At 39.1% G+C, this 20,282-nt stretch overlaps 1 protein-coding gene across 6 annotated transcripts in view; it reads left to right on the top strand.

Annotated features, from left to right (window-relative positions):
* VPS13B (vacuolar protein sorting 13 homolog B) overlaps window positions 1-20,282 on the top strand; it is a 746,538-nt gene that overhangs the window by 663,763 nt on the left and 62,493 nt on the right. The window lies entirely within an intron of this gene.

Here is a 20,282-nt window from a genome sequence, read left to right as displayed (position 1 = left end):
ATCAAGAAAGTGGCAATGACAGCTGGAAAGGTTTCAAAGAGGTCAGCAGATCTTAGAACCACACAGGAGGTTGCTAACAACAGTAAGTCTCAACAGAATGGGAAGAAACATGGACACACCAATTCCAGAAATCCAAAGCCGATTTTAAAATCAAAAAAGTTGTAAACTCTCCTTATAGTTTCTAACACATGCTCTGAGGCAGAATCATTTAAAATGCTGGATATCCCGCAACTGTTGCTTGCCTAAATAAACAAAGGAAGAACAAAACTAATTCCCAGGGAACAGTTGAACATACTCACTGCACAATCATAAGTGCCATCCCACAGGCCCTCAGATATCCCAGTTCAGTAGACTTCAGATCCAGTTGGGTGAGAATAACCAGCAAGCGACTGGTCTTCAAAGAACTGCTTCATATTGTAGGAAGTTGACTCTAAGGACTACAGGTGTGAGTTGATGGTATCTTTCCCCAGTATATGGGTAGTAGGTGCAGCGTAGGGTTAAGGAAGGTTTTGTTTAATGTAGCCAAACTGAATATAGGGACACTTCCATCAGCCAGTAGGATGCGTGAACAGGCTGTTCAAGTTGGCTTTCTTTCCTGGTTGATAGAGAGCACTATTGGCTAATTAAACTTGAAATAGGAATGCCTCTACCTTGGATGTAAGGAATTACATGTGCTTTTATCCTCAAAACATGCACAATTTATAGATTATATGTTTTTTAGAATTGCAGAATTTCGACTACCAGTGACTTAATTTCAGTAATCAAACCATCTAGCAAGGTGAAAATGGGCTCTAGACAGAGCTATAGAAGTTAATAAAATTTTGCTCCAAAAGGGACTTAATAGAAAAAATGGCAGATATTTTGAAATGCAAAATGTAACAAGGTAAGAATTTTGAAGAGCAGTGGAACATCTGGGACATACTCATTAAAACAGTCAGATTTAGTGAAGAAAATAGAAAATCGTATATTACTCCATGACAGAGGTTGGCAAACTTTTTCTGTGTAGGGTCACGTACTCCATATTTTAGGTCTTTTGGGGCCTTCCTGTCTCTCTCACAGCTATTCCTCTCTGCACAAAAGCAGCCGTAATGAAAGATGTGGCTGTGTTCCAATAAAACTTTATTTATAGACTATGAAATTTGAATTTCAGTAACTTTCACACATCACGAAATAGTATTTTTCCTTCTTTTTTTTTTTTTTTTTGACCATTTAAAAATGTAAAAACCATTTTAGCTCACAGGCTGTACAAAAATAGGCAGTGTGCCCCGTTTGGCCCACAAGCCATAGCTTGCCAGTCTTGTTTGAAGGCCTCTCTGTTGACAAAACTCAGTTGATGGTCAGTTGTTTCATTCTGACCTAAGTAGTATTTCTGTCACTTGAAAACTTGGAAAGATGTTTCAGAAATTACGAAGTGGCAGGTAATAGTTTAAATCTAACACATATGACCAACCCGTACTCACCACATAACAGTAAGATATGTTTATTTTACTTCTTCTGGGCTTGTATAGATAGAAAGTCCTCCAGTTCACTGTATATAAAATTATTTTAAAGTGAGATCTGATCACTTTTCCTCTTGTCTAAAGGGATAGTAATAGGTGTTGAGTATCTACCTCTCTTGCGGTGAGTCCAGCCTGTTGTCAGCCTCATTAACTAGACTGTAACTCTCATTCACTTCACTCTTTCCATATCCATTTACATAATGCATATATATATATATATGTCATAAAGAAAGAGCACATTCCTTATTATTATAGTCACAGTTTTAAAAATTTAAAAGCTGAGTTAGGGAGATAAGGAGATATTCTATGTTGGCAAAACTGTTTAAAGTGATAAATTTTTCGGGTATTTGCCTCTGTTGCATGGCACATGGTGTGCATGTTAAAGTTGGTTTAGAAGATGCAAATGGAATTAATTCTTCCTCTCTAGAAAGCAATTTAATAAGCACAAAAGCTATTAAAATGGTCACAACCTTTGATTTAGTAAATTCCCTACTAGTAATCTACTCTCAGGAAATAATCTAAATTGAAACAGAAGTTTATATTCCAAAAATGTTTATCACAGCTTTATTTATAGTGTCAATTAAAAACCAAAATGTTGGGGCACCTGGGTGGCTCAGTGGGTTAAAGCCTCTGCTTTCGGCTCAGGTCATGATCCCAGGGTCCTGGGATCAAGCCCCACATCAGGCTCTCTGCTCAGCAGGGAGCCTGCTTCCTCCTCTCTCTCCCTGCCTGCCTCTCTGCCTACTTGTAATCTCTGTCAAATAAATAAATAAAAACTTTTTTTAAAAATGTCACTTTTAAAGCTAAATTTGAGTAAAATATAACATATCTGAATGATAAACAATTATTAGACCTTAAGATTTTTACAGAGAGGAAGTGCTACCATACCCTATCAGTCAGAAAACAGAATATAAAATAAATATAGATATAGATATAGATACATATAGTATGATCTTAGCAATATAAGAACAAATGCATAGAAAATGCTGGAAGGATATATATCAAAATGTTGCCAGTGGTTGCATCTGGGTGGTAGGTTAAGATGATATTTTTCCAGTTTATTACATTTTTATGTAGGTCTCAACTTTTTAAAATAAGGGATATAGATTATTAAAGCAGAAAGAAATTAAGAAAAACCCTGAAAAAAAATTTATGCACAGACTACAGGGAATTTCAAACACTAACTGGAAGAGTGGCAAGTGCAGTGACTTATCAGTAGTGGTATCTTAATTCTCATATGAATGACTGCAAGTTTCTCTCAAATATTCTCTTAGTTACAGCTTTGCTCCACCCCAGTCTATCTTGCAGACTACATCTCAAGAAACTTCCCTGAATAATGCTTTAATTGTTATAATTTCTTGTCCAAAAATCTTCATAACCTCCCCATCATCTATTAAATATCCAAAGTTTCTGGCATCCAAGGCCTTGACTCAGTCACTCCACAAGCCTTCTTGTCTGCCATTAATTCCATCTAGCAGCTGATTTGGTCTCCCAGCCTCCCGTTCAGTTTTAATCCACAAATGTTAATTTATTGTGACCTCTTGTGTGTAATTAAATATGTTCATTTTTTTTTTTTTTGTAAAGAATTACTGTCTAATGAGGGAGTCAGAAAAGTAAACAGATTTTTATGGACATGATCAGTATCTATCAGGACATTATTGTAGTAATTCAAAGCAGGGGGAAATGACGGGTAACTGAATTAAAATACTAACCATAAGGAAGAAAAGTGAGAGAATCAGGAAGTACAGTCCATTGCTTCTGGATATGGCCAAGGTCTGGATGGGAGTGCAAAGAAAATGTTTCCAAGTCTAACCTGAGGATGAGAATCTGGCAAGGCTTACTGGTAGAGGAGATAGTTGTGTGGAAGTTTAATGTTTAAGGAAGAGTTAGGCCGATGAAGTGAGGGTGGCGGTGCTGGTGTTCCAGATAAAGGAGTCAGCTTGTGTGAAAGCTTCAGAGGGAGGACACAGCCGGGCCTCGTAGGACAGCTGGACCGACTTGACTGCAGTAGAGAGGACGCGTGTGAATCCGCAGGACCGGAAAGTAGGTAGGAGGAGCCCTTCTATTCTGTGCTAAGCAGCTTTAGTGCTGTCTTGAGGCCGTGATAAGACAAAGGCAGGAGAAACTAAATACTTGAAGAGGTCAAAGTTGGCTTTCCACGGAGGCTGGGTTTGAAGGTTGAGCAGAAGTTGGCCCGGTGAACAGTAGTAGAGGAAGGAAATGACACAGAACCAGGGAGATGTAGATATATTGGTAGCATGTCACGTTCAGGGGGATTCGGATTTTGTTCACAGTAACTCAGGCATAAAAACTGTATGCCCCGCTGATGAGATGTGTGTTGGTAATGTGCTCTTGGCTGTGTTGCGGAAGTCCAGATATGGAGGGCTGGCTAACTTTGGTGGGGTGAATGCTCCCACCATAGCTGATCTCAAGCTACCAATGATTTAACAACCAGACCACAAAATTCCTGACTGTTCAGCAGTGCTTTTTCACAAATGAGTTCGAGCCAGCTCTAGCACACCACAGTTCAGAGGAACTGTGTTCTGAAGAACCCGGCAGTCCATCCAAGGAGATCCATCTGTATGATGGGCGACTCTTGCCTGCGGAAGGCTCACAGGATCCCAGCTGAATCCTGGAGAGATCCCTGTGGTGTAGTGGGAAAGACAGTCTGGAGGAGACGGAGGATGCCAGCAGAGAGCAGTGTGGACCTGGCCGCAGAGCCCCGGCGTGACAGAGGTCATAGTGACTGAGTCAAGGCAGAGGAGAAGTCATCACTTAGGGTAAATGCCTAGCAGACCCATCCTTCTGTGAATAATAGCTATAAATTCTGAGCAAAACACAAAAAGAACTACTTCTGGAGACTGAACAAAGGTAGGAAGATTTTGGAGGGGAACCAAAACTCGGAGCAAGCATCCTGCAGAGTGAATTCCCCGTTGTTTGGTGACTGTGCTGAATGGCAGTTGCAGTCATTTCAGTGCAGGGGTAGCCCATCGTCTTCCTGGCCCCAGGTAGCAGGGGAAAGAGCTCAGGCCACCAAGGCTGCTAGAGAGTGAGGAGAAAACCTTGGATGGGGGGAAGCCAGAAAGTGGGAAAATAATTCGGCCTAACTGTCCACTGACTGTGGAAACACATGGGCCTGGGGAAAACTGGAAGCAGCCTTTACCCAAGGCTTTATGAACCAAACGAAACCCAGCAGCCACTCGCCCAGGTGTGAGAGTTTTCCATTTGAGTCTAAATGAATTGAGTACTTGTTAAATCAAAAACATTAACACTCTGGAGCAGTTACAAGAAAATCCAGAGTTTCCACAACAAAACCTTGACAGTGTCCATAATGCAAACCAAAATTATACAACAAATCTCAAGAATCACCACCCCCCCAAAAGTAGTTCAATTTCAAGAAAAAGATAATTAACAGATGTCAACACCAAGATGACCTAGAAGTTAGAATGACCATATACTTTAAAGCAACTATAATAAAGGAGGGGGTATTTTACAGTTGTTATTAAGGTCCCAAGTTAGTTGATTTTTAATCAATCAAAAGAGAGAACATTTTGTGTACCTAAATGAATCAGATAAAAGCTCCAAAAGAGGGGCTGGGCCCTTTTGTGAGGAGAGAGAGAGAGAGACCCATAGGCTCCTGCTGGCCAGGAAGTAAAATATCATGTGGTGAGTGCCTACAGAGAAGGCCAGGGGGCAGGGAGCTGTGGGAAGCCTCCAGGACCTGCAGGTGGCTGCCAGTCCCAGTCATTAGTAAGTCAGAGTCCTCAACCTGTAGCCACAGGGGAAGACATTCTGCCAACAACCTGAGTGCACTTGGAAGTGGATTCTTCCCTACTTGGACTCCTGACCCACAGACAGAGTGATGGTAAATGTGTGTTCTTTTAAGCTGCTAAACTTGTGGCAATTTGTCTTTCAGTAATAGAAATATAATACAACATGACAGAGAAGAAAAGGCAGTAAACTGGAAGATAGTTCAGTAGAAATCATCCAGTGTGAAAGAGAGAGAAAAAGATTCAAACAAAGTGAATCGAACTGCAGGGACCTGTGAAACAATTTCTAAAGGTCTAAATATGAGTAATTACCATCCAAGAATGAGAAGAGAGAGGGAGAGTTGGGCCAAAAAAATTAACTCAAGAAACGTCCCAAGTTTTGTGAAAGGTAAAAATTTGCAGGCCTCAGAAGCTCAGAAAACCCCAAACAGATATTTCAAAGAAACTCACACTGAAGTACTTCATGATGAAACTACTGAAAACCAAAGAGAAAGAGAAAATCTTGAGGATTAGCTGGAGAGAAATTGTAGGGAAAACTATTGGAATAACTATGAACTTTTCTTTAGGTATCGGAGAGGCTAGAAGGGAAGGTTTGTGCTGGAAGTGATCTGTTTGGAAGTCATTTGGGAGTTACAATCACCAGGATTTGGTTACTGGTCATGGAAGGGAAGGGCCTAGTTTAACTCTGAGGTTTCAGAATTAGGGGACAAGTTGGCAGTGTTGCTGTTGGCCCAAGACAGGGAACTGAGTAGAAAGACAGTGTTTTAGAGACAGAGGATGGAATAGGATATGAGAACACAACAGGGTGACTCTAAAATCCATGTCAGACACGTTGAGTTTTGGGTTATTTGGCAGGGCAGAAAGGATGATATATTAGAAAAACCACAGATTTGTAGCCATACGTGCCTGGGTTTCACTCCTAAGACTTCTTAGCTATGTAAGATTGGAAAAGTTTCTTAATTCCTTGGAGCCTCAGCTTCCTCTTCTGCAAAATCAAGAGATTTTTGAGACTATCCCATGCAATAACATTTATAAAGTTTCTAAGGAAGAACTCAGCTCTCTATAACCAAAGGTTCTTTCCTTCCCTTTTCCCTTTCTAACCAGACATCCAAGTGGCCATGTAGAGGAGGCAAATGAATGAGAGTCAGAACGTCATAAGAATAGTCTGGCCTAAGACGTTAAAAATTGGGTTTGTCATCAGTGCCTAAGTAGCACTGGGAATAGATCAGAATGCCCAAGGAGGCAGGGCTAAGAGAAGAGGACTTTGTTAGTTATCTCTTGCAGTAGAACAATGTACAGCATTGGTATACAGGCAAAAAGATGGCTACTGCAGACACTCCCATTCATAAAAGGAGAAAAGGGAGACCCACCGATTACTGGTCCATAAAAATTCTAATATCCAACCAGATAAATGTCAGAAGTTTCTTGATTAGTAATCATTCATACTCCTGCTCAAGAGTAATTGTCCATGGCTCATGGCTTTCGACTCTTGGCTCAAGCCTCCTTGAGTCATCCATCCTTTTTCTTGAAAAGTGTCCTTTGTTTGCACTTCATAGTCTGCTCAGATTTTTTTGAGTAGTTTTCATAGTTTTCAAAATTCAGTATAATTTTGAAGACTCAACAGACCTCTTTACCATCTTACACTTTGTGTCTTTCAGTCAAAATTGGTAGTGTTTCTGCCAATACAATTCTTTAAATGACTTTGTGGGTCTCTTGTTAATCTTACTGAGATTTACTACAGTGGACAAAATCACGTATCTCTTCAAGATAATTCCTTTCTGCTTTGGGATTTGCTCATGCTGCTGAGTGTCTTAGAAGCCCTTGTTTGAATAGTTTACTGGGACAGCAACTTAGATCTTTCTGCAATCCTAACAAAGGATTTCATAGCCACATTCTTAGCTTCAACCCTAAACTAGCTTTCCTGGTCATGTCCTGGATTTGATCTTTGCATAGAAACCACTTCTTGATTTTAGCATCATTTGCCATCTGAAGGCTAGAAATGTTGAAAACTAGCAAGTCCTGGCTCCTTTTTATCTAACACTTCTTTCTTAAGCTTCTGTCAACCCCTCTCAGACTTTAATATAAACAGCAGATAGAAGCCAGGAGTTACTTCAGCACTGCCCGGAAATCTCCTTAGCCACATCACGTAGTTGATTAGGCACATTTATACTTTCCATGTCACTCTAGCTTATAGTGTTGCTAAGCTCTCTGCCATGACATAGCAATGTCCCTTCTTCCATTATCCAACATCATTGTCCTCATTGACAGCCTCCTCTCAGGCCATTAAATAACTATTAACAGTAACTTTGAAGCACCTTAGATAGTCACCAACACTCTTCTCAAGTCCTTTTAGTTTCTGCCCACTTGCCTGCTCCAAAGCCCCTTGCATTTTTCGGCTTTTGTTATAGTAGCACCCCACTTGGAGAAAACAAAATCTATATTAGTTACATATTGCTGTTTAATAAATTACCCAAAAACCCAAGTAGATAATACAACAGACATTGTTTTTAATCTCCATTTTATTAGCCAAGAATTTGAGGAGTGGTTGAACTGGGTAGTTGTAGCTCAGAGTCCCTGAGAAGGTCACAATCAAGACATCATCTGGAACTGTAGTCATCTAAAGGCTTGACTGGGCTGGAGAATCCATTTCCAAAATGGCTCACTCACGTGGCTCTTGGCTGGAGGACTTGGCTCTTTGCTACAAGGATCTCTCCATAGAGTTGGCTGAGTATTCTCATGACATAGCCGCTGGCTTCCCCCAGATCAAGTGATCCAGATCAATTTAGAGCAAGACAGAAGCATTGTGTCTTTTATGACCTAAGCTCAGAAGTCATTCATTGTCATTTCTGTGATATCTTAGTGGTTACACAGATCAGCCCTATTCAGCATGGGAGGGGACTATGCAAAAGTACAAATAGCAGAAGATAGGGATCACTCATGTGATCTTGGAAGTGAGGTGTCATAAGGAAATTAGGCTAAGAAATTAGATCCACTGGAAGGGGTAAGAGGTATAAGAAAACTAAGATATAATAGGAAAAGCAGGACATACAGTGTCCTAAAAGCCAAGAAAGGAGAATATCTAGAGGGGGGGGAATTATCAGGTGCCATCCAGAGATTGAGTAAGAGAAGAACTGAAGAAGCCATTGTATTTGGCAACTGAGAGGTCATTGATGGCTCCAAGAAAGCATCTTCATGGCAAAATATGAATAGAAGCCGACTTGAAGTGGATTGAAAATGAACAGAAGGTGAGGAAATGGAGAGAATCAACATGAATTTTTTTTTTTTTTTAATCTTGACTGGATGTTAACTAGAGAAAGCTGCAGGATCAAGCAAGGGTTTTAAATGGAAGAAAGTTGGGCATGTTCTATACGGAAACAATAAATAGCAGAGGTTGATATGCAGAAGAGAAGAAAAATGATTAATGGCATAAGGTCTTAGAATGGGAGAGGAGGAAGGAATCCAGACCACAGGTAGAAGGATTGACCCTGCATGGGAGGATGTTTATATTGGATATCCATTGCTGCTTAACAGAGCACGTCAAAATTTAGTAGCTTAAAAAAATGCATTAGCTCAGGGCATCTGGGTGGCTCAGTGGGTTAAAGCCTCTGCCTTCGCCTCAGGTCGTGATCCCAGGGTCCTGGGATTGACCCTCACATCGGGCTCTCTGCTCAGCAGGCAGCCTGCTTCCTCCTATCTCTGCCCTCTCTGCCTACTTATGATCTCTGTCTATCAAATGAATAAATAAAATTTTAAAAAATGCATTAGCTCATGAGTCTGTTGGTCAGAAACCTAGATGCCCTCAGGAGGTTCTTCTGGTGTCTGCACAGCTCACTTATGGTCCAAGATGGCCTCACCTACATATGTGCAATTGGCAGGCTGTTGGCCAGGGTACTCTTGGTTCTCTTCCATGTGACTGCCCCCAGCAGACTAGCCCAGACAGGAAAACCAAAGCAGAAACTACTAAGCCTGTTGAGCCCAAGCTTGGAGCTCACACAGCATCTTCTGTCACCATCTCTTCTTGGGCAGGACAAGTCACAGGGTTAGGCCAGATCCAAAAAATAAGGAACTAGGTATTACCTCTCATTGAGAGTTGCTGAGAGAATTGGGGGCCATTTGCAACTTACCAGGAAAGCCTCCTCCGACTTTGAAATAAGAGAGAGAGAATGAGCATGAATGTGAATGGAGATAAGGTCATAATGGGTATTTGCTGAAAGTAAAAAGAAAAAAAGAGTAGGAGGCTTTAAAAAAAGGAATTTTCCACAGCATCTAATCCTATAGCCTGCTCATATTAGGCATTTGGTAAATGTTCACTGAGTAAATGTTTTCATTACTTATTTATAACGTTTCTGACATTTTTCAAGAACATAGACTTAAAAGCTGAATTATTTTAAGAATATGAAAATTGTAAACTTGTTTCCATCCAATTGGATATTGTGTGTGTGCTGTACAGATACACAAAAAGAGGTCTTGTGATCTCAAAATGTATCTTCTGTATACTGTCAGTGAAGTTGGGCTTTTAATTAGGAGTAGCCCCTGGTCTCCCACACCTCCTCCCCCTTGACCTCCCAGTGGCTTCCAGTGAAAACAAAGACGAAACTAGGACGTCACTACAGGGGGGAATTCACAGTTGTCTCCAAAGGAGAGTACCTTTCGAGTCCATGTGCATGTCCAAGTCTTCCCAATTTGTTCTTTCTTCATTTTTTTTAAGTAAACTCTACACCACACATGGGGCTCGAACTCACGACCCTGAGATCAAGCGTTGCATGCTCTACTGACTGAGCCAGCCAAGCACCCCCAACTCTTCCCAAATTAACTGTGAAAAATTCTTATTGTTTGTCATAAACTAAAAGTACTGTCGTATAGTTACCAAATGTTCCCGATTTAAAGTAAATCATTTCAAGTTAACTTTGCCACACATAATCTCCTTTTCTGGCCATGGAAGTCAATTCCCAGAAACCTCCAGTATGGCTCTTATTGTGTAGGGCACAGCTGCCTGCAACTAGCAATTCCATGAGGGGAGGAAGGATTGTGTGCCTTTGCTCCCCAGTGGCAGTAACAAGCTTCTTTTTACTGTTGCTGACATTAAGATAGCTAAAATCAACAGTGAGGTAAACACTTCTTGGGACCATCTGGCAAAGATTTTAATCCCAAATATTCTGTAAACACTGACTCCGTTTGAGTACCCGGAACCTACTGTCCAGTCACCACCAACTGCGTCTTTATTTCGGTTTTAGGCAGTAATTGAAAGAGCAAAGTAGTAGACTGGAGACTCTGTCCTTTTACCTTTCTCTCTCAAATATTTCAGCTTCATGAGAGGCTCCAAGAGATTTACATTCTCTGAGGAAGCTTAGAGGGCCTTATGAAGTGACCAGTAGAGGTAAATGGGGCCCTAGCAGTTTTGGTCATTAAGTATCTGGTAGCTAAAGCGTACGTGGAATGTCTTCATTTTCTGTTGGGAAATGCTTTCACTCTAAATGAGAGGCAGAGCTTTGGGGCTGAGTTTTATTTTTCCTGTATTTTCCAAAGTTTCTTCATAAAAATGATTTGCAGTATAACCTAGTTAAGACTTTTAAAGTCTTTCCCCAGAAATGGCAAAGATAGGATTGTGATAGGGCACTTTATTCAGTCCCAAGGCTGATTTCTGGAGTTTTCTACAAGCCTGCATGAAAAAGAACAACTGGGGATTATTTCAGCTGTGAAGCACCCAGAGGAATGACTGCTGGTGCTGCTAATGGTCTCTCTGTCCCTCCTCTGGCAATAAATTTTAGATATTGAAATATAGCTTTGGAGAAAAATGTACTGAAGATTCCTTAAGCTTTTTACAAGACACTCAAAGGCTTTTCACAAGCCCGTGCTCTGGAAATGTGAATTCTTGATGTCTAAACATAAAGGTCCTTTACTGAACTAGTTTTAAATGTGAATTTTCATACGGAGTACTTGGAGAAAGGGAATGCAGCTGGACCATTAAAGCATGGTATTTTGCCATTTTTAAGTAATGAGAAATACTGATTAAGAATGTTGTAAAGATTTCAGCATACATAATGTGATTGTCTCTAATCATAACCTATTAGCACAAGTCTATAACAAAAGCATTAGCTCTGTTAAGGACAATGGCACACCTATTATACTGTGGTACATTTTAATTATTTCCATACTGAACAGGATATTGAAGAGCTTATTATCTAAAGGTCAGAATAATGCCCAAGACATGGCCAAGCCCAATGAGTGTCAGATGCATGGAATGTTGGATGACTTCATAGTTATGAAATTATTTCATTTCTCATGATAATTCCTGACTTGCCAAGTTAGTGAATTTTAAGAACTCTGAGAGCAGATTTTAAGATAAATGTGAAATAATCCATACTTTTGGAGTCAGGGACTTCCCTTCAGGCATTAGTTCATATTTGACTTGCTTGACTTACACTTGGGGATAAAATGAGTTAGGACAAGGTCTTAGATACCACATTCCCTTACTGGGAAAGAAAACCAACTTGCACAACTTTGGCTCATGTTTCTTGTTATACAGGCACTGAGAAGCAGCGGTTGCCATGAAATACTTTATTTAACCTTTACAAAAATGTTTTCTTAGTATGGCAAGGCAGTTTAGTTAAATGAAAATAAATAACTATAAAAAATTTGGATTTCTTTAAATCCATCTGTTGAATTCTTTTTTTTTCCTAATTAAAAATTAGGGATAACAATTATAATTGTCTAAATTGCCATGATGACTAAAAATAAAGATTGTGTCAAACTGTTTTATCTTTTCTTAGGACACGTGTTGGCATGTCTTCTATTTTACAGTAAAGGAAACTTTGCTGAATGATGAATGTTACATTTGAGAACAATTTAAAAGAAAGTTTTTTAGGTTGGGTTTCTCTATTGTTTATATTTATATTTAGTCAAAATTGATTTTCAGACAAAACAGTTTTGCTCACAAACTCCAAATATTTTTCCAAACCTGAATGATTATTAAACAGTATCTCTAGTTTTTGTCTTACAGGTTTCCATTTCTCAGTCCACCTAAATTATTCTTTATTGTTTCTGTCCAACATGCTCTTTTCTCTTCCACTGAAAAGTTGGGTCCAACCAAGGGCATGGTGACCATTGGCTATCATTCTGTCAAAAGAGTGTGTCTATACAACACCGAAATCTCCTGGCTGTTGGAGATTAAGCAATTGAAGTTGTTTTTTGATTTAATTAGTTTAAAAGAAAATAAGACTTATCTCATATTTTATGGACAGACCATCCTTTTCTGTACTCACACGTACACATACACGTACATATCACATTTTTCTGAATCTTCACTTTTCAACCCTTTGTGGCAGTTGTCAGGGGTAAGCCATCTTAAAAGACTCACACGTACATATCACATTTTTCTGAATCTTCACTTTTCAACCCTTTGTGGCAGTTGTCAGGGGTAAGCCATCTTAAAAGACTCACACATTTTTCTGAATCTTCACTTTTCAACCCTTTGTGGCAGTTGTCAGGGGTAAGCCATCTTAAAAGACTCACAAAACACCATTAGTATGTTTTTTCAGTCACATATCATTTAAATATAGGGAAGTCCACACCCTCTAGGGACATGGAAACAATATATATGTGTAATGCTGAAATGAGCTCTTCAAAACCAATATGTCCTTTCATACTTCTTTTACTATGTGCCTTTGTATCTGATTTTATGATTAAAATATCCCAAAAATTATACATAAAATTATATATATATATTTTTTTTAAAGATTTTATTTATTTATTTGACAGAGAGAGATCACAAGTAGGCAGAGAGGCAGGCAGAGAGAGAGGAAGGGAAGCAGGCTCCCCGCTGAGCAGAGAGCCCGATGCGGGACTCGATCCCAGGACCCCGAGATCATGACCTGAGCCGAAGGCAGCGGCTTAACCCACTGAGCCACCCAGGCGCCCCCATAAAATTATATTTTTAATATATAAGAGAATTTGCTCATGACATCTTCTTGCAAAAATTTTTTTGAAGTATAGAATTTTTCACTAATTTAGCTAATTTGGATTTAGGTAATTTTTTAGTAAAGAATATACTTGAAGCATCTCATTGTTTTGTAGACAATGTATAAATCAGAAGTACCACAATTATTCACCCTAATCTTACTTCCTTTATAACTTCTTTTTCATAAGTATATAATTTTTAGCCAGATACCGAACAGAGACTGATACCTGAACAGTGAAAAAACCATAAATGAATTTTTTAATTTGGATTTCTGTTTAGAGTTACTTATAAAATATAAATCCTTTCTCATTTTAGAAAGATTCTATGATTTGCTTATAGATATGTTGAAACATGGATAAGCCTTAATGTTTGCTAGAAATGTGTGACATTTGACATCGTATTTACCCATGGAAATTTAAATAATTCACCGTAAACTATACGATGGAAGGACACAATGCACTGTTTTAAAGCTATAGAGCCTTATAGATGGAGAATATGATTGAATTATTTCTTGTTTATATTAATCGTGTATATTTTGTTTTTCTTTCATACCTGTGACATTTTCTGTCCTATTTTGCTTTTAAAAGTTTTCAGTTTTTTTCGTAGCAGTTATTCCTACTTGCTCTACTTCTGTCAGTAGGAATCCTTATTCTGCAAATGCATTTTTTAGTTTTTCTTGCATTTATTGTTTTATCTAATTACCTTTTTATATCACCTATTTATTTTAAGCTCAGGCTTTTTTCTGTTTTTGCCAGAGTGTTCCTTCCTCTCAGTGGTTTTCTACAGTTTTACAAAAATCATGTATTTTTACACAGTTTAAAGAAGACCAAAACTTTCTTGATATTCTTTGCCTGAATTCTGCAACAGGGTGTTTATGGTAACCACTCTCTTCTGCTCACTTTTTAAGATGCTATCCTCTTCCTTTTGCTTTGTAATTTTTTTTCAGAGATCACATGGGTTATTTTCAGTGTTTGTCAGTGATTATAGTATATGGATTGTCCTTGGTTAGAGTCTGTTATCACTTGAGGAACAATGAGATTGTTATTCTCGTCCCCAGCTGCAGGGCAGAAGGACAAAGTCAATTCCTGTCTCACTTCCCGCTTTGTAGCTGGCATGTCCTACTATTTCTCAGCTATACAGAGGTAACACCTTTTCCTACATCTTTTCATGGTTTTCGGATACCCCAAACTGTCACACTTCATGAAAAACTACAGTTCCCCTTGTTCGCATCTGTTTTTGTTGTTCCTGAGTCCTCCTTCCTCTGTAACGATTATCTCATGATGACCGCTCATAAAATACAGTGGCGCATGGCCACAACCTGTTTCTCCCTGGGAGCTACTCTCTCTGTGTAGATGTTGAAAGACCAGGGAGATAGTGAAGAGCACGACATCAAACAGCCTAAGAAACTGTCAGTTACTTTCCGTCCGCGTCTCTAATGCTCCGTCGGGTCCCTGGTGTTTACTGATGACTGATGCCCGGAGGGGAAGCGGCGGCCACTGACGGGGAGTTCTGTGCCTCTTTCGCCTCTCTTTCCGTACCACTCCCTCGAGGGCAGGTCCTCTTCTGACCCTCACGTCTCCTCAACCCCAAGAACCTACGCATGCCTCTGCCTGTGTAAGAGCAAGATCTGGCTTCCTAAAATGATGATTTTTGTTCCAGTATGACTCTTTCCTTTCCGGGATCAAAATTCAGTGGTTCCATTTGGGTTAGGATCAAAGCTATCAGAGGATTGTAAGCCGATGAGTTCATACCATAAAGTTAATTTTCCAAATTACATTGACAAGAAGTAGGACAAGAAGTTGTTTGTTGGCAAAAACGGTTTGAAGCTATAGCTTGCTACTTTTAGGACCTGTCCCTGTTTATAATGCAGTCAGTGTGCTTTGTGGACGTTAATTTTGTGCAGAAAGACCCACTCCAAGTTAGGCTGTCGCCTGCTTTTGTTTAGTAGAAACAACAGCCCTATCTTTTATTTACTCCATTTCAACATGGTTTTTTCATGTTATTTCTTTTCGTAACTAATATGTCCTCTGGTCAATCTTTTAACTCCCCAAGCAGAATACCTCTGGAGTCCTGCAACAAATTTTCCTTCCCCTCATAAAATTTTGCAGCATAATTTTTCTTGTTAAATATCTGTTTCTTCCACTCCATTGTGAGCATTTCCAGTGTGAGTAATGTGTCTCGTTCATCTCTATATCCACCACGTGTGGCTTAGTTCATTGGCTTATGGTAAACATTTAATAGATGGAGATCCTAAAAATATTTGCTATATTGGAAAAAAAAAAAACTATCACCCTGGGGAAGAAAGCTCAAGTAATTACATTAAACTGCTCCAAGGATTATGTGAATAAGTATTAGAGCAAACCAGACCCTCTGGGAGGGGCTCGGAGGCTACAGAGATGAACTGACCGTCATGTCACCCTTTTTAGCAAAGCGGCTGCAGTGCAAATGAGAAAGTGGTGACACCGCCTGGGACAGAGGGGGAGAGTTCAGGCAGGAAGCTGAATCTGAGTTACTAAAATAGAAACGTGTCATTTCTTTTCCCTTAAAATGCAGGCTCTGTATGCTTTCTATTAGACATTTTTCTTTTTAATAACATTAATGTTTATCTGATTTCAAAATAATACATATTTATAGTATGACATTTGGAAATTACATAAAAGCACACAAAACACATACACAAAGGAATACTTAAAACACACAACCCCAAGATAACCACTGTTAGCATTTCAGCATATTTCTAGCCATTTTCTCCCCTAAAAACATGCACAAGAATTTTTCTTCATTTTACAAAAACGGAATGTATACTGCACATGTCTTTTTATAATTGCTTTTTTCCCATTACTCTATCGCTAACTAACATTCTCAATGTTTTTTCGTGCTGTGATTGTTTTCTTCGGTAGTTCGAGAGGATTCTACAATCTAAGTGTGGTTAAACACACCAGAGTCAGCACCATTTACTCTGAGTTCCGATCTTATCCCTGCCCTCCCAGCGCTGTGGTCCTGAGCAGCTCGCATAGCCTCTCTGTGACCCGGTTTGCTTTTTCATCTGTAAAATGGAACAATAGTACCTACCTCATAAGATTGTTTTAAGGAATAAATGAGAAAATGTATAAAAAGCACTGAGGCCAATGCTCAGCACATAGTACGTGTCTAACAAATGATAGCTTTCATTGTTTTTACAATATTTTATTTGACAAAATATTATTTCCTAGCAATGCCTAATTTTTATTATTAAAACAGTGCTGGAATAAGCTTACATCCAGGTAAATCTTTGCACATGTGTATGATTATCACCCTACAAGAAATTCCTATGTAGAATTGATGAGTCAGTATCTGAAACTCAGATTTTTGACAAGGACTAGACTCCAGCGACAGTGTTCAATCTAACGTGTGTTGGGAGTGTGCCAGGTTTCCCTTTTTGTAACAGGTTGTTCTAGGCTGATTTCACAGTATTTGTGGCCTTCCTTGAATTCAGTTGTGAGGGAAAACCTACAACAACTCCTCTTTGATGGAAGAGCCAACAACCCAGCGCTTGTGTGACGACAGAGTGGCCTCTGTTATCTCACCTCCTGGACCACTGATTTGGAAACCTTTCTTTCTCTTTCTCCTTTTCCTTCCAAAATACCCCAAAATACCCTGCATCAACATGATTTATTTCCACTCTTCTCGTTCCTTACTTGTGAGATTGTGTTCTATAAATAAATGTAAAAGAATATAGAGGGTCCTGAGAGTTCCAGTATTGAATCAGGGTGACGTGAGGCATTAGCCATTATCTAACAAGTTTTCCACTTGGTTTTTTAGCATTACATCAGATACTCTGAACATCCTGAAATGTAACTGCCTTGACAAAACAGTAATGAGCAACATATTTCATTTTATTTTTATGTTAATTTATTGGGATGACATGTACTATCAGTTCTTTTTTTTTTTTTAAGATTTTATTTATTTATTTGACAGACAGAGATCACAAGTAGGCAGAGAGAGACGGAGAAGCAGGCTCTCTGCCGAGCAGAGAGCCCAACGTGGGACTCGATCCCAGGACCCTGGGATCATGACCTGAGCTGAAGTCAGAGGCTTTAACCCACTGAGCCACCCAGGCACCCTGTACTATCAGTTCTACTTGCACATTCCAAATAAGCAATTAAACTTGGATCTGTGTAATTTGATCTATAGCTTTCCAGATATTATTTTAGATAGACAAGAAATTTTAAAAGTATTTTAACTTAATATTCCTTCAAAATGCTCACCTACTATATCATTTGGGATCTACTTTAGGCTTTAATATCAGTATTACTGAGTCTGAATTATGGATTGGAAGGATTACATTGATTTTTAATTTAATCTAGTATCATCATCCATGTAAAGTAAATCTCCTTTGTTGAAAGGTCATTCAAAAACTTGGGATTGTTTTTAAGAGTACACTTACAGTTGATAAGCACTTGATAAGCACCTTGATAAGTACTAGAAGTATACTTACCATGATAAGCACTGAATAATACATGTAACTGTTGAATGACTGTATTGTATACCTGAAATGAATAACACTATTAACTACACTGAAATTAAAATTTTTAACTTTTAAAAATACAGTGAGACAAAAAGAAAAATATTTTAAAAATAGGAATTATTTCTAAATATTTTTATTTAATACTGTATTTTATGACATTTTATGCACAGATATCACAGATATCACTAAAAATTTTTAATGTTTACTTTGGGTTATTTTTCAATAATCCTCACTCATTTATTTATTCAACAAATATCTGTTGAATGCCTACTATACACTAGGCTCTTGGGATATAGTGTAAGTTTAGAAGTTTAAAAAATACACATGATGCCTAAGCTTTAATATATATTAACAATACATATTAATATATACATATATTTAATAGTTTATTTCACTTGGATTGAATGTTAATATTTTTTAGAACACCTAAAATTTCTACCAAGAGTATAATGGATTGGGAAAATTTTTGAAGTTATTTCAATTTTCAGTTTCTTCTTAGAATATTACATATTACTGTACAGTAAATTATAAAATACAAAAAAGTATAAGTGAACCTGAAGACATTTTTCATTTGTGATTATTTGGGTAGGAATCATCTTGATGACAGTTTTAAAATGAATAGTGAAATAAAGTTCACAGACAAGTATCTGGTACCTTCACTTATGTTTAGGATATAGTTTTAAAAATATAGCCATCCCCTTTTCTTTCTGTTCCTTGGTGCATCCTGTTTTCCTAGATGTCGTCTTATTTTTCTTTCCTCTGTAACTGAATCAGGAATTCTCCCTTTGGAGGTGACTGTGGGTGGTCTTGAGAGCTGACCCCAAGGCCTCTGATCAGTAATTCAGTTTTAACTTTTATTTTGTATTTAAAAAAATGACCAGAGAGCTGCATACGCTCCCATTTGAGATCTTCAGTGGAAAAACCATGAATTTAGTCTGGCTGCCCTGGGGGGTGGTGGGGCTGCTGGAAAAAAAAAAAAAATGTAGCCCGTTGGGACCTTCCAACAAGCGTGGCCACCGTACAACCTGCCTTATTGCTTAGTTTCAGTTCCCACTGAGAAGTTCAAACAAGAGTAGTTCCTATCTTGGCTTTTTCCCCCCAATGGAAAGTATTAGCACTAGCTAAGTAGGCCAAAAAGAATGAAAAGCCTGAACAGAAAGGATGGTAGAGGAAGTGAGTCAGTAAGGGAAACTTAGTAGGGAAGAGGGGAAAGAAAGTTTCCAAGTTGATAAGAGAATGTAAAAATACCATGGGCTCCAGGCAACAAAGGATAGCTATGTGGGGCCTAAGGCCATTGCTTCATCTCTCCCGTGCTTGCAAGTTTCTGGCCCATCTTGCCTTTCCTCCTGACTATGACAGTTGCCCTCCTTCTTCCATACTCCACTCTTAATCTCCTTTCAACACACCGATCCCCTATACAGAAGACTTCAGTGGCCACCTGCTAATTCTTCAATAAAGCACAAATCCCTCACTTAGTAAATCAGTGCTGGCCGCAATCTAGATCTCCCTGTTTGACCTTATCCCTGACTCCCATTTTTCATGTTCCCTTTTCTCCAGCAATTCCAGATTGTTAACCTTGCCCCCAAGCATACCCTCTGGCTTTCACATCTCACGTTGTCCCTTAGGCCCAGAAAGGACCTGCCATCTTTGCCAGTCGAAACCCTGTGGTAACTCTGAGCCCCAACTGCTTCCGGAAGCTCTTCTAATCCCACCAGCCTGGAACAAGCTGTCCTTTCTCTAGACTCCTGTACCATGTTGTATCTCTCCAAATGCCTCTTGTTTTATTGCGCGTGCTTTATTTTCCCCATAAGATCATAAGCTCTTTGCAGGACAAAAGACACGGTTCTTCCTCCTTCCTTCCTCCATAGCAGCTAGCATATCAGCTTTCTTACAGTATCTGAGTAAGAAAATATATCGAGGAATGATAGAAAGAAATCACATTAGGATCAAGTAGTCTAACACAAATTTCACCTTCTTATGCCTGAATTTATAATCCCTTCAGTATAGAAAGAAAAGTAGATCTATGAGTATTTGTTTTTAAATGGAGAGTACTTAGTACCTGGAGCCATGAAATGTAGTCATTTGGGGTGCCTGTGTGGCTCAGCAGATTTAACGCTCTGCCTTTGGCTCCAGTCATGATCCCAGGGTCCTGGGATCGAGCCCCGCATTGGGTTCTCTGCTCAGTGGGGAGCCTGCTTCCCCTTCTCTCTCTCTCTCTGCCTGCCTCTCTGCCTACTCTGGCAAATAAATAAATAAAACCTTCAGAAAAAGAAAGAAAGAAAGAAAGAAATGTAGTCATTTGGTTCAACAGAACAGAACTCCCTCACTCAGTGGAGGTCCATGAGCGTCCGCACTGCTGTCTAGTGCCTGAAGTGGACACACCATGGGAAGGATGACCCAAGTAGGGTTGGGCCTTCTCAGGTCCTTTTTGTAGGTTTTCTCTCTTAGGAATGCAGTTCCTTCCCTAATAAATGATATATGTCTAATAGCTATTTAAATGCTTTGAACAGTCGACCAAACATTACAAATATTGTACCAGTGATGCATGT

The sequence above is a fragment of the Lontra canadensis genome, unplaced genomic scaffold (assembly GCF_010015895.1).
Source record: "Lontra canadensis isolate GAN:19392208 unplaced genomic scaffold, GSC_riverotter_1.0 scaffold15, whole genome shotgun sequence".
Classification (NCBI taxonomy): domain Eukaryota; kingdom Metazoa; phylum Chordata; class Mammalia; order Carnivora; family Mustelidae; genus Lontra; species Lontra canadensis.
This window is presented reverse-complemented; position numbering and strand designations above follow the sequence as displayed.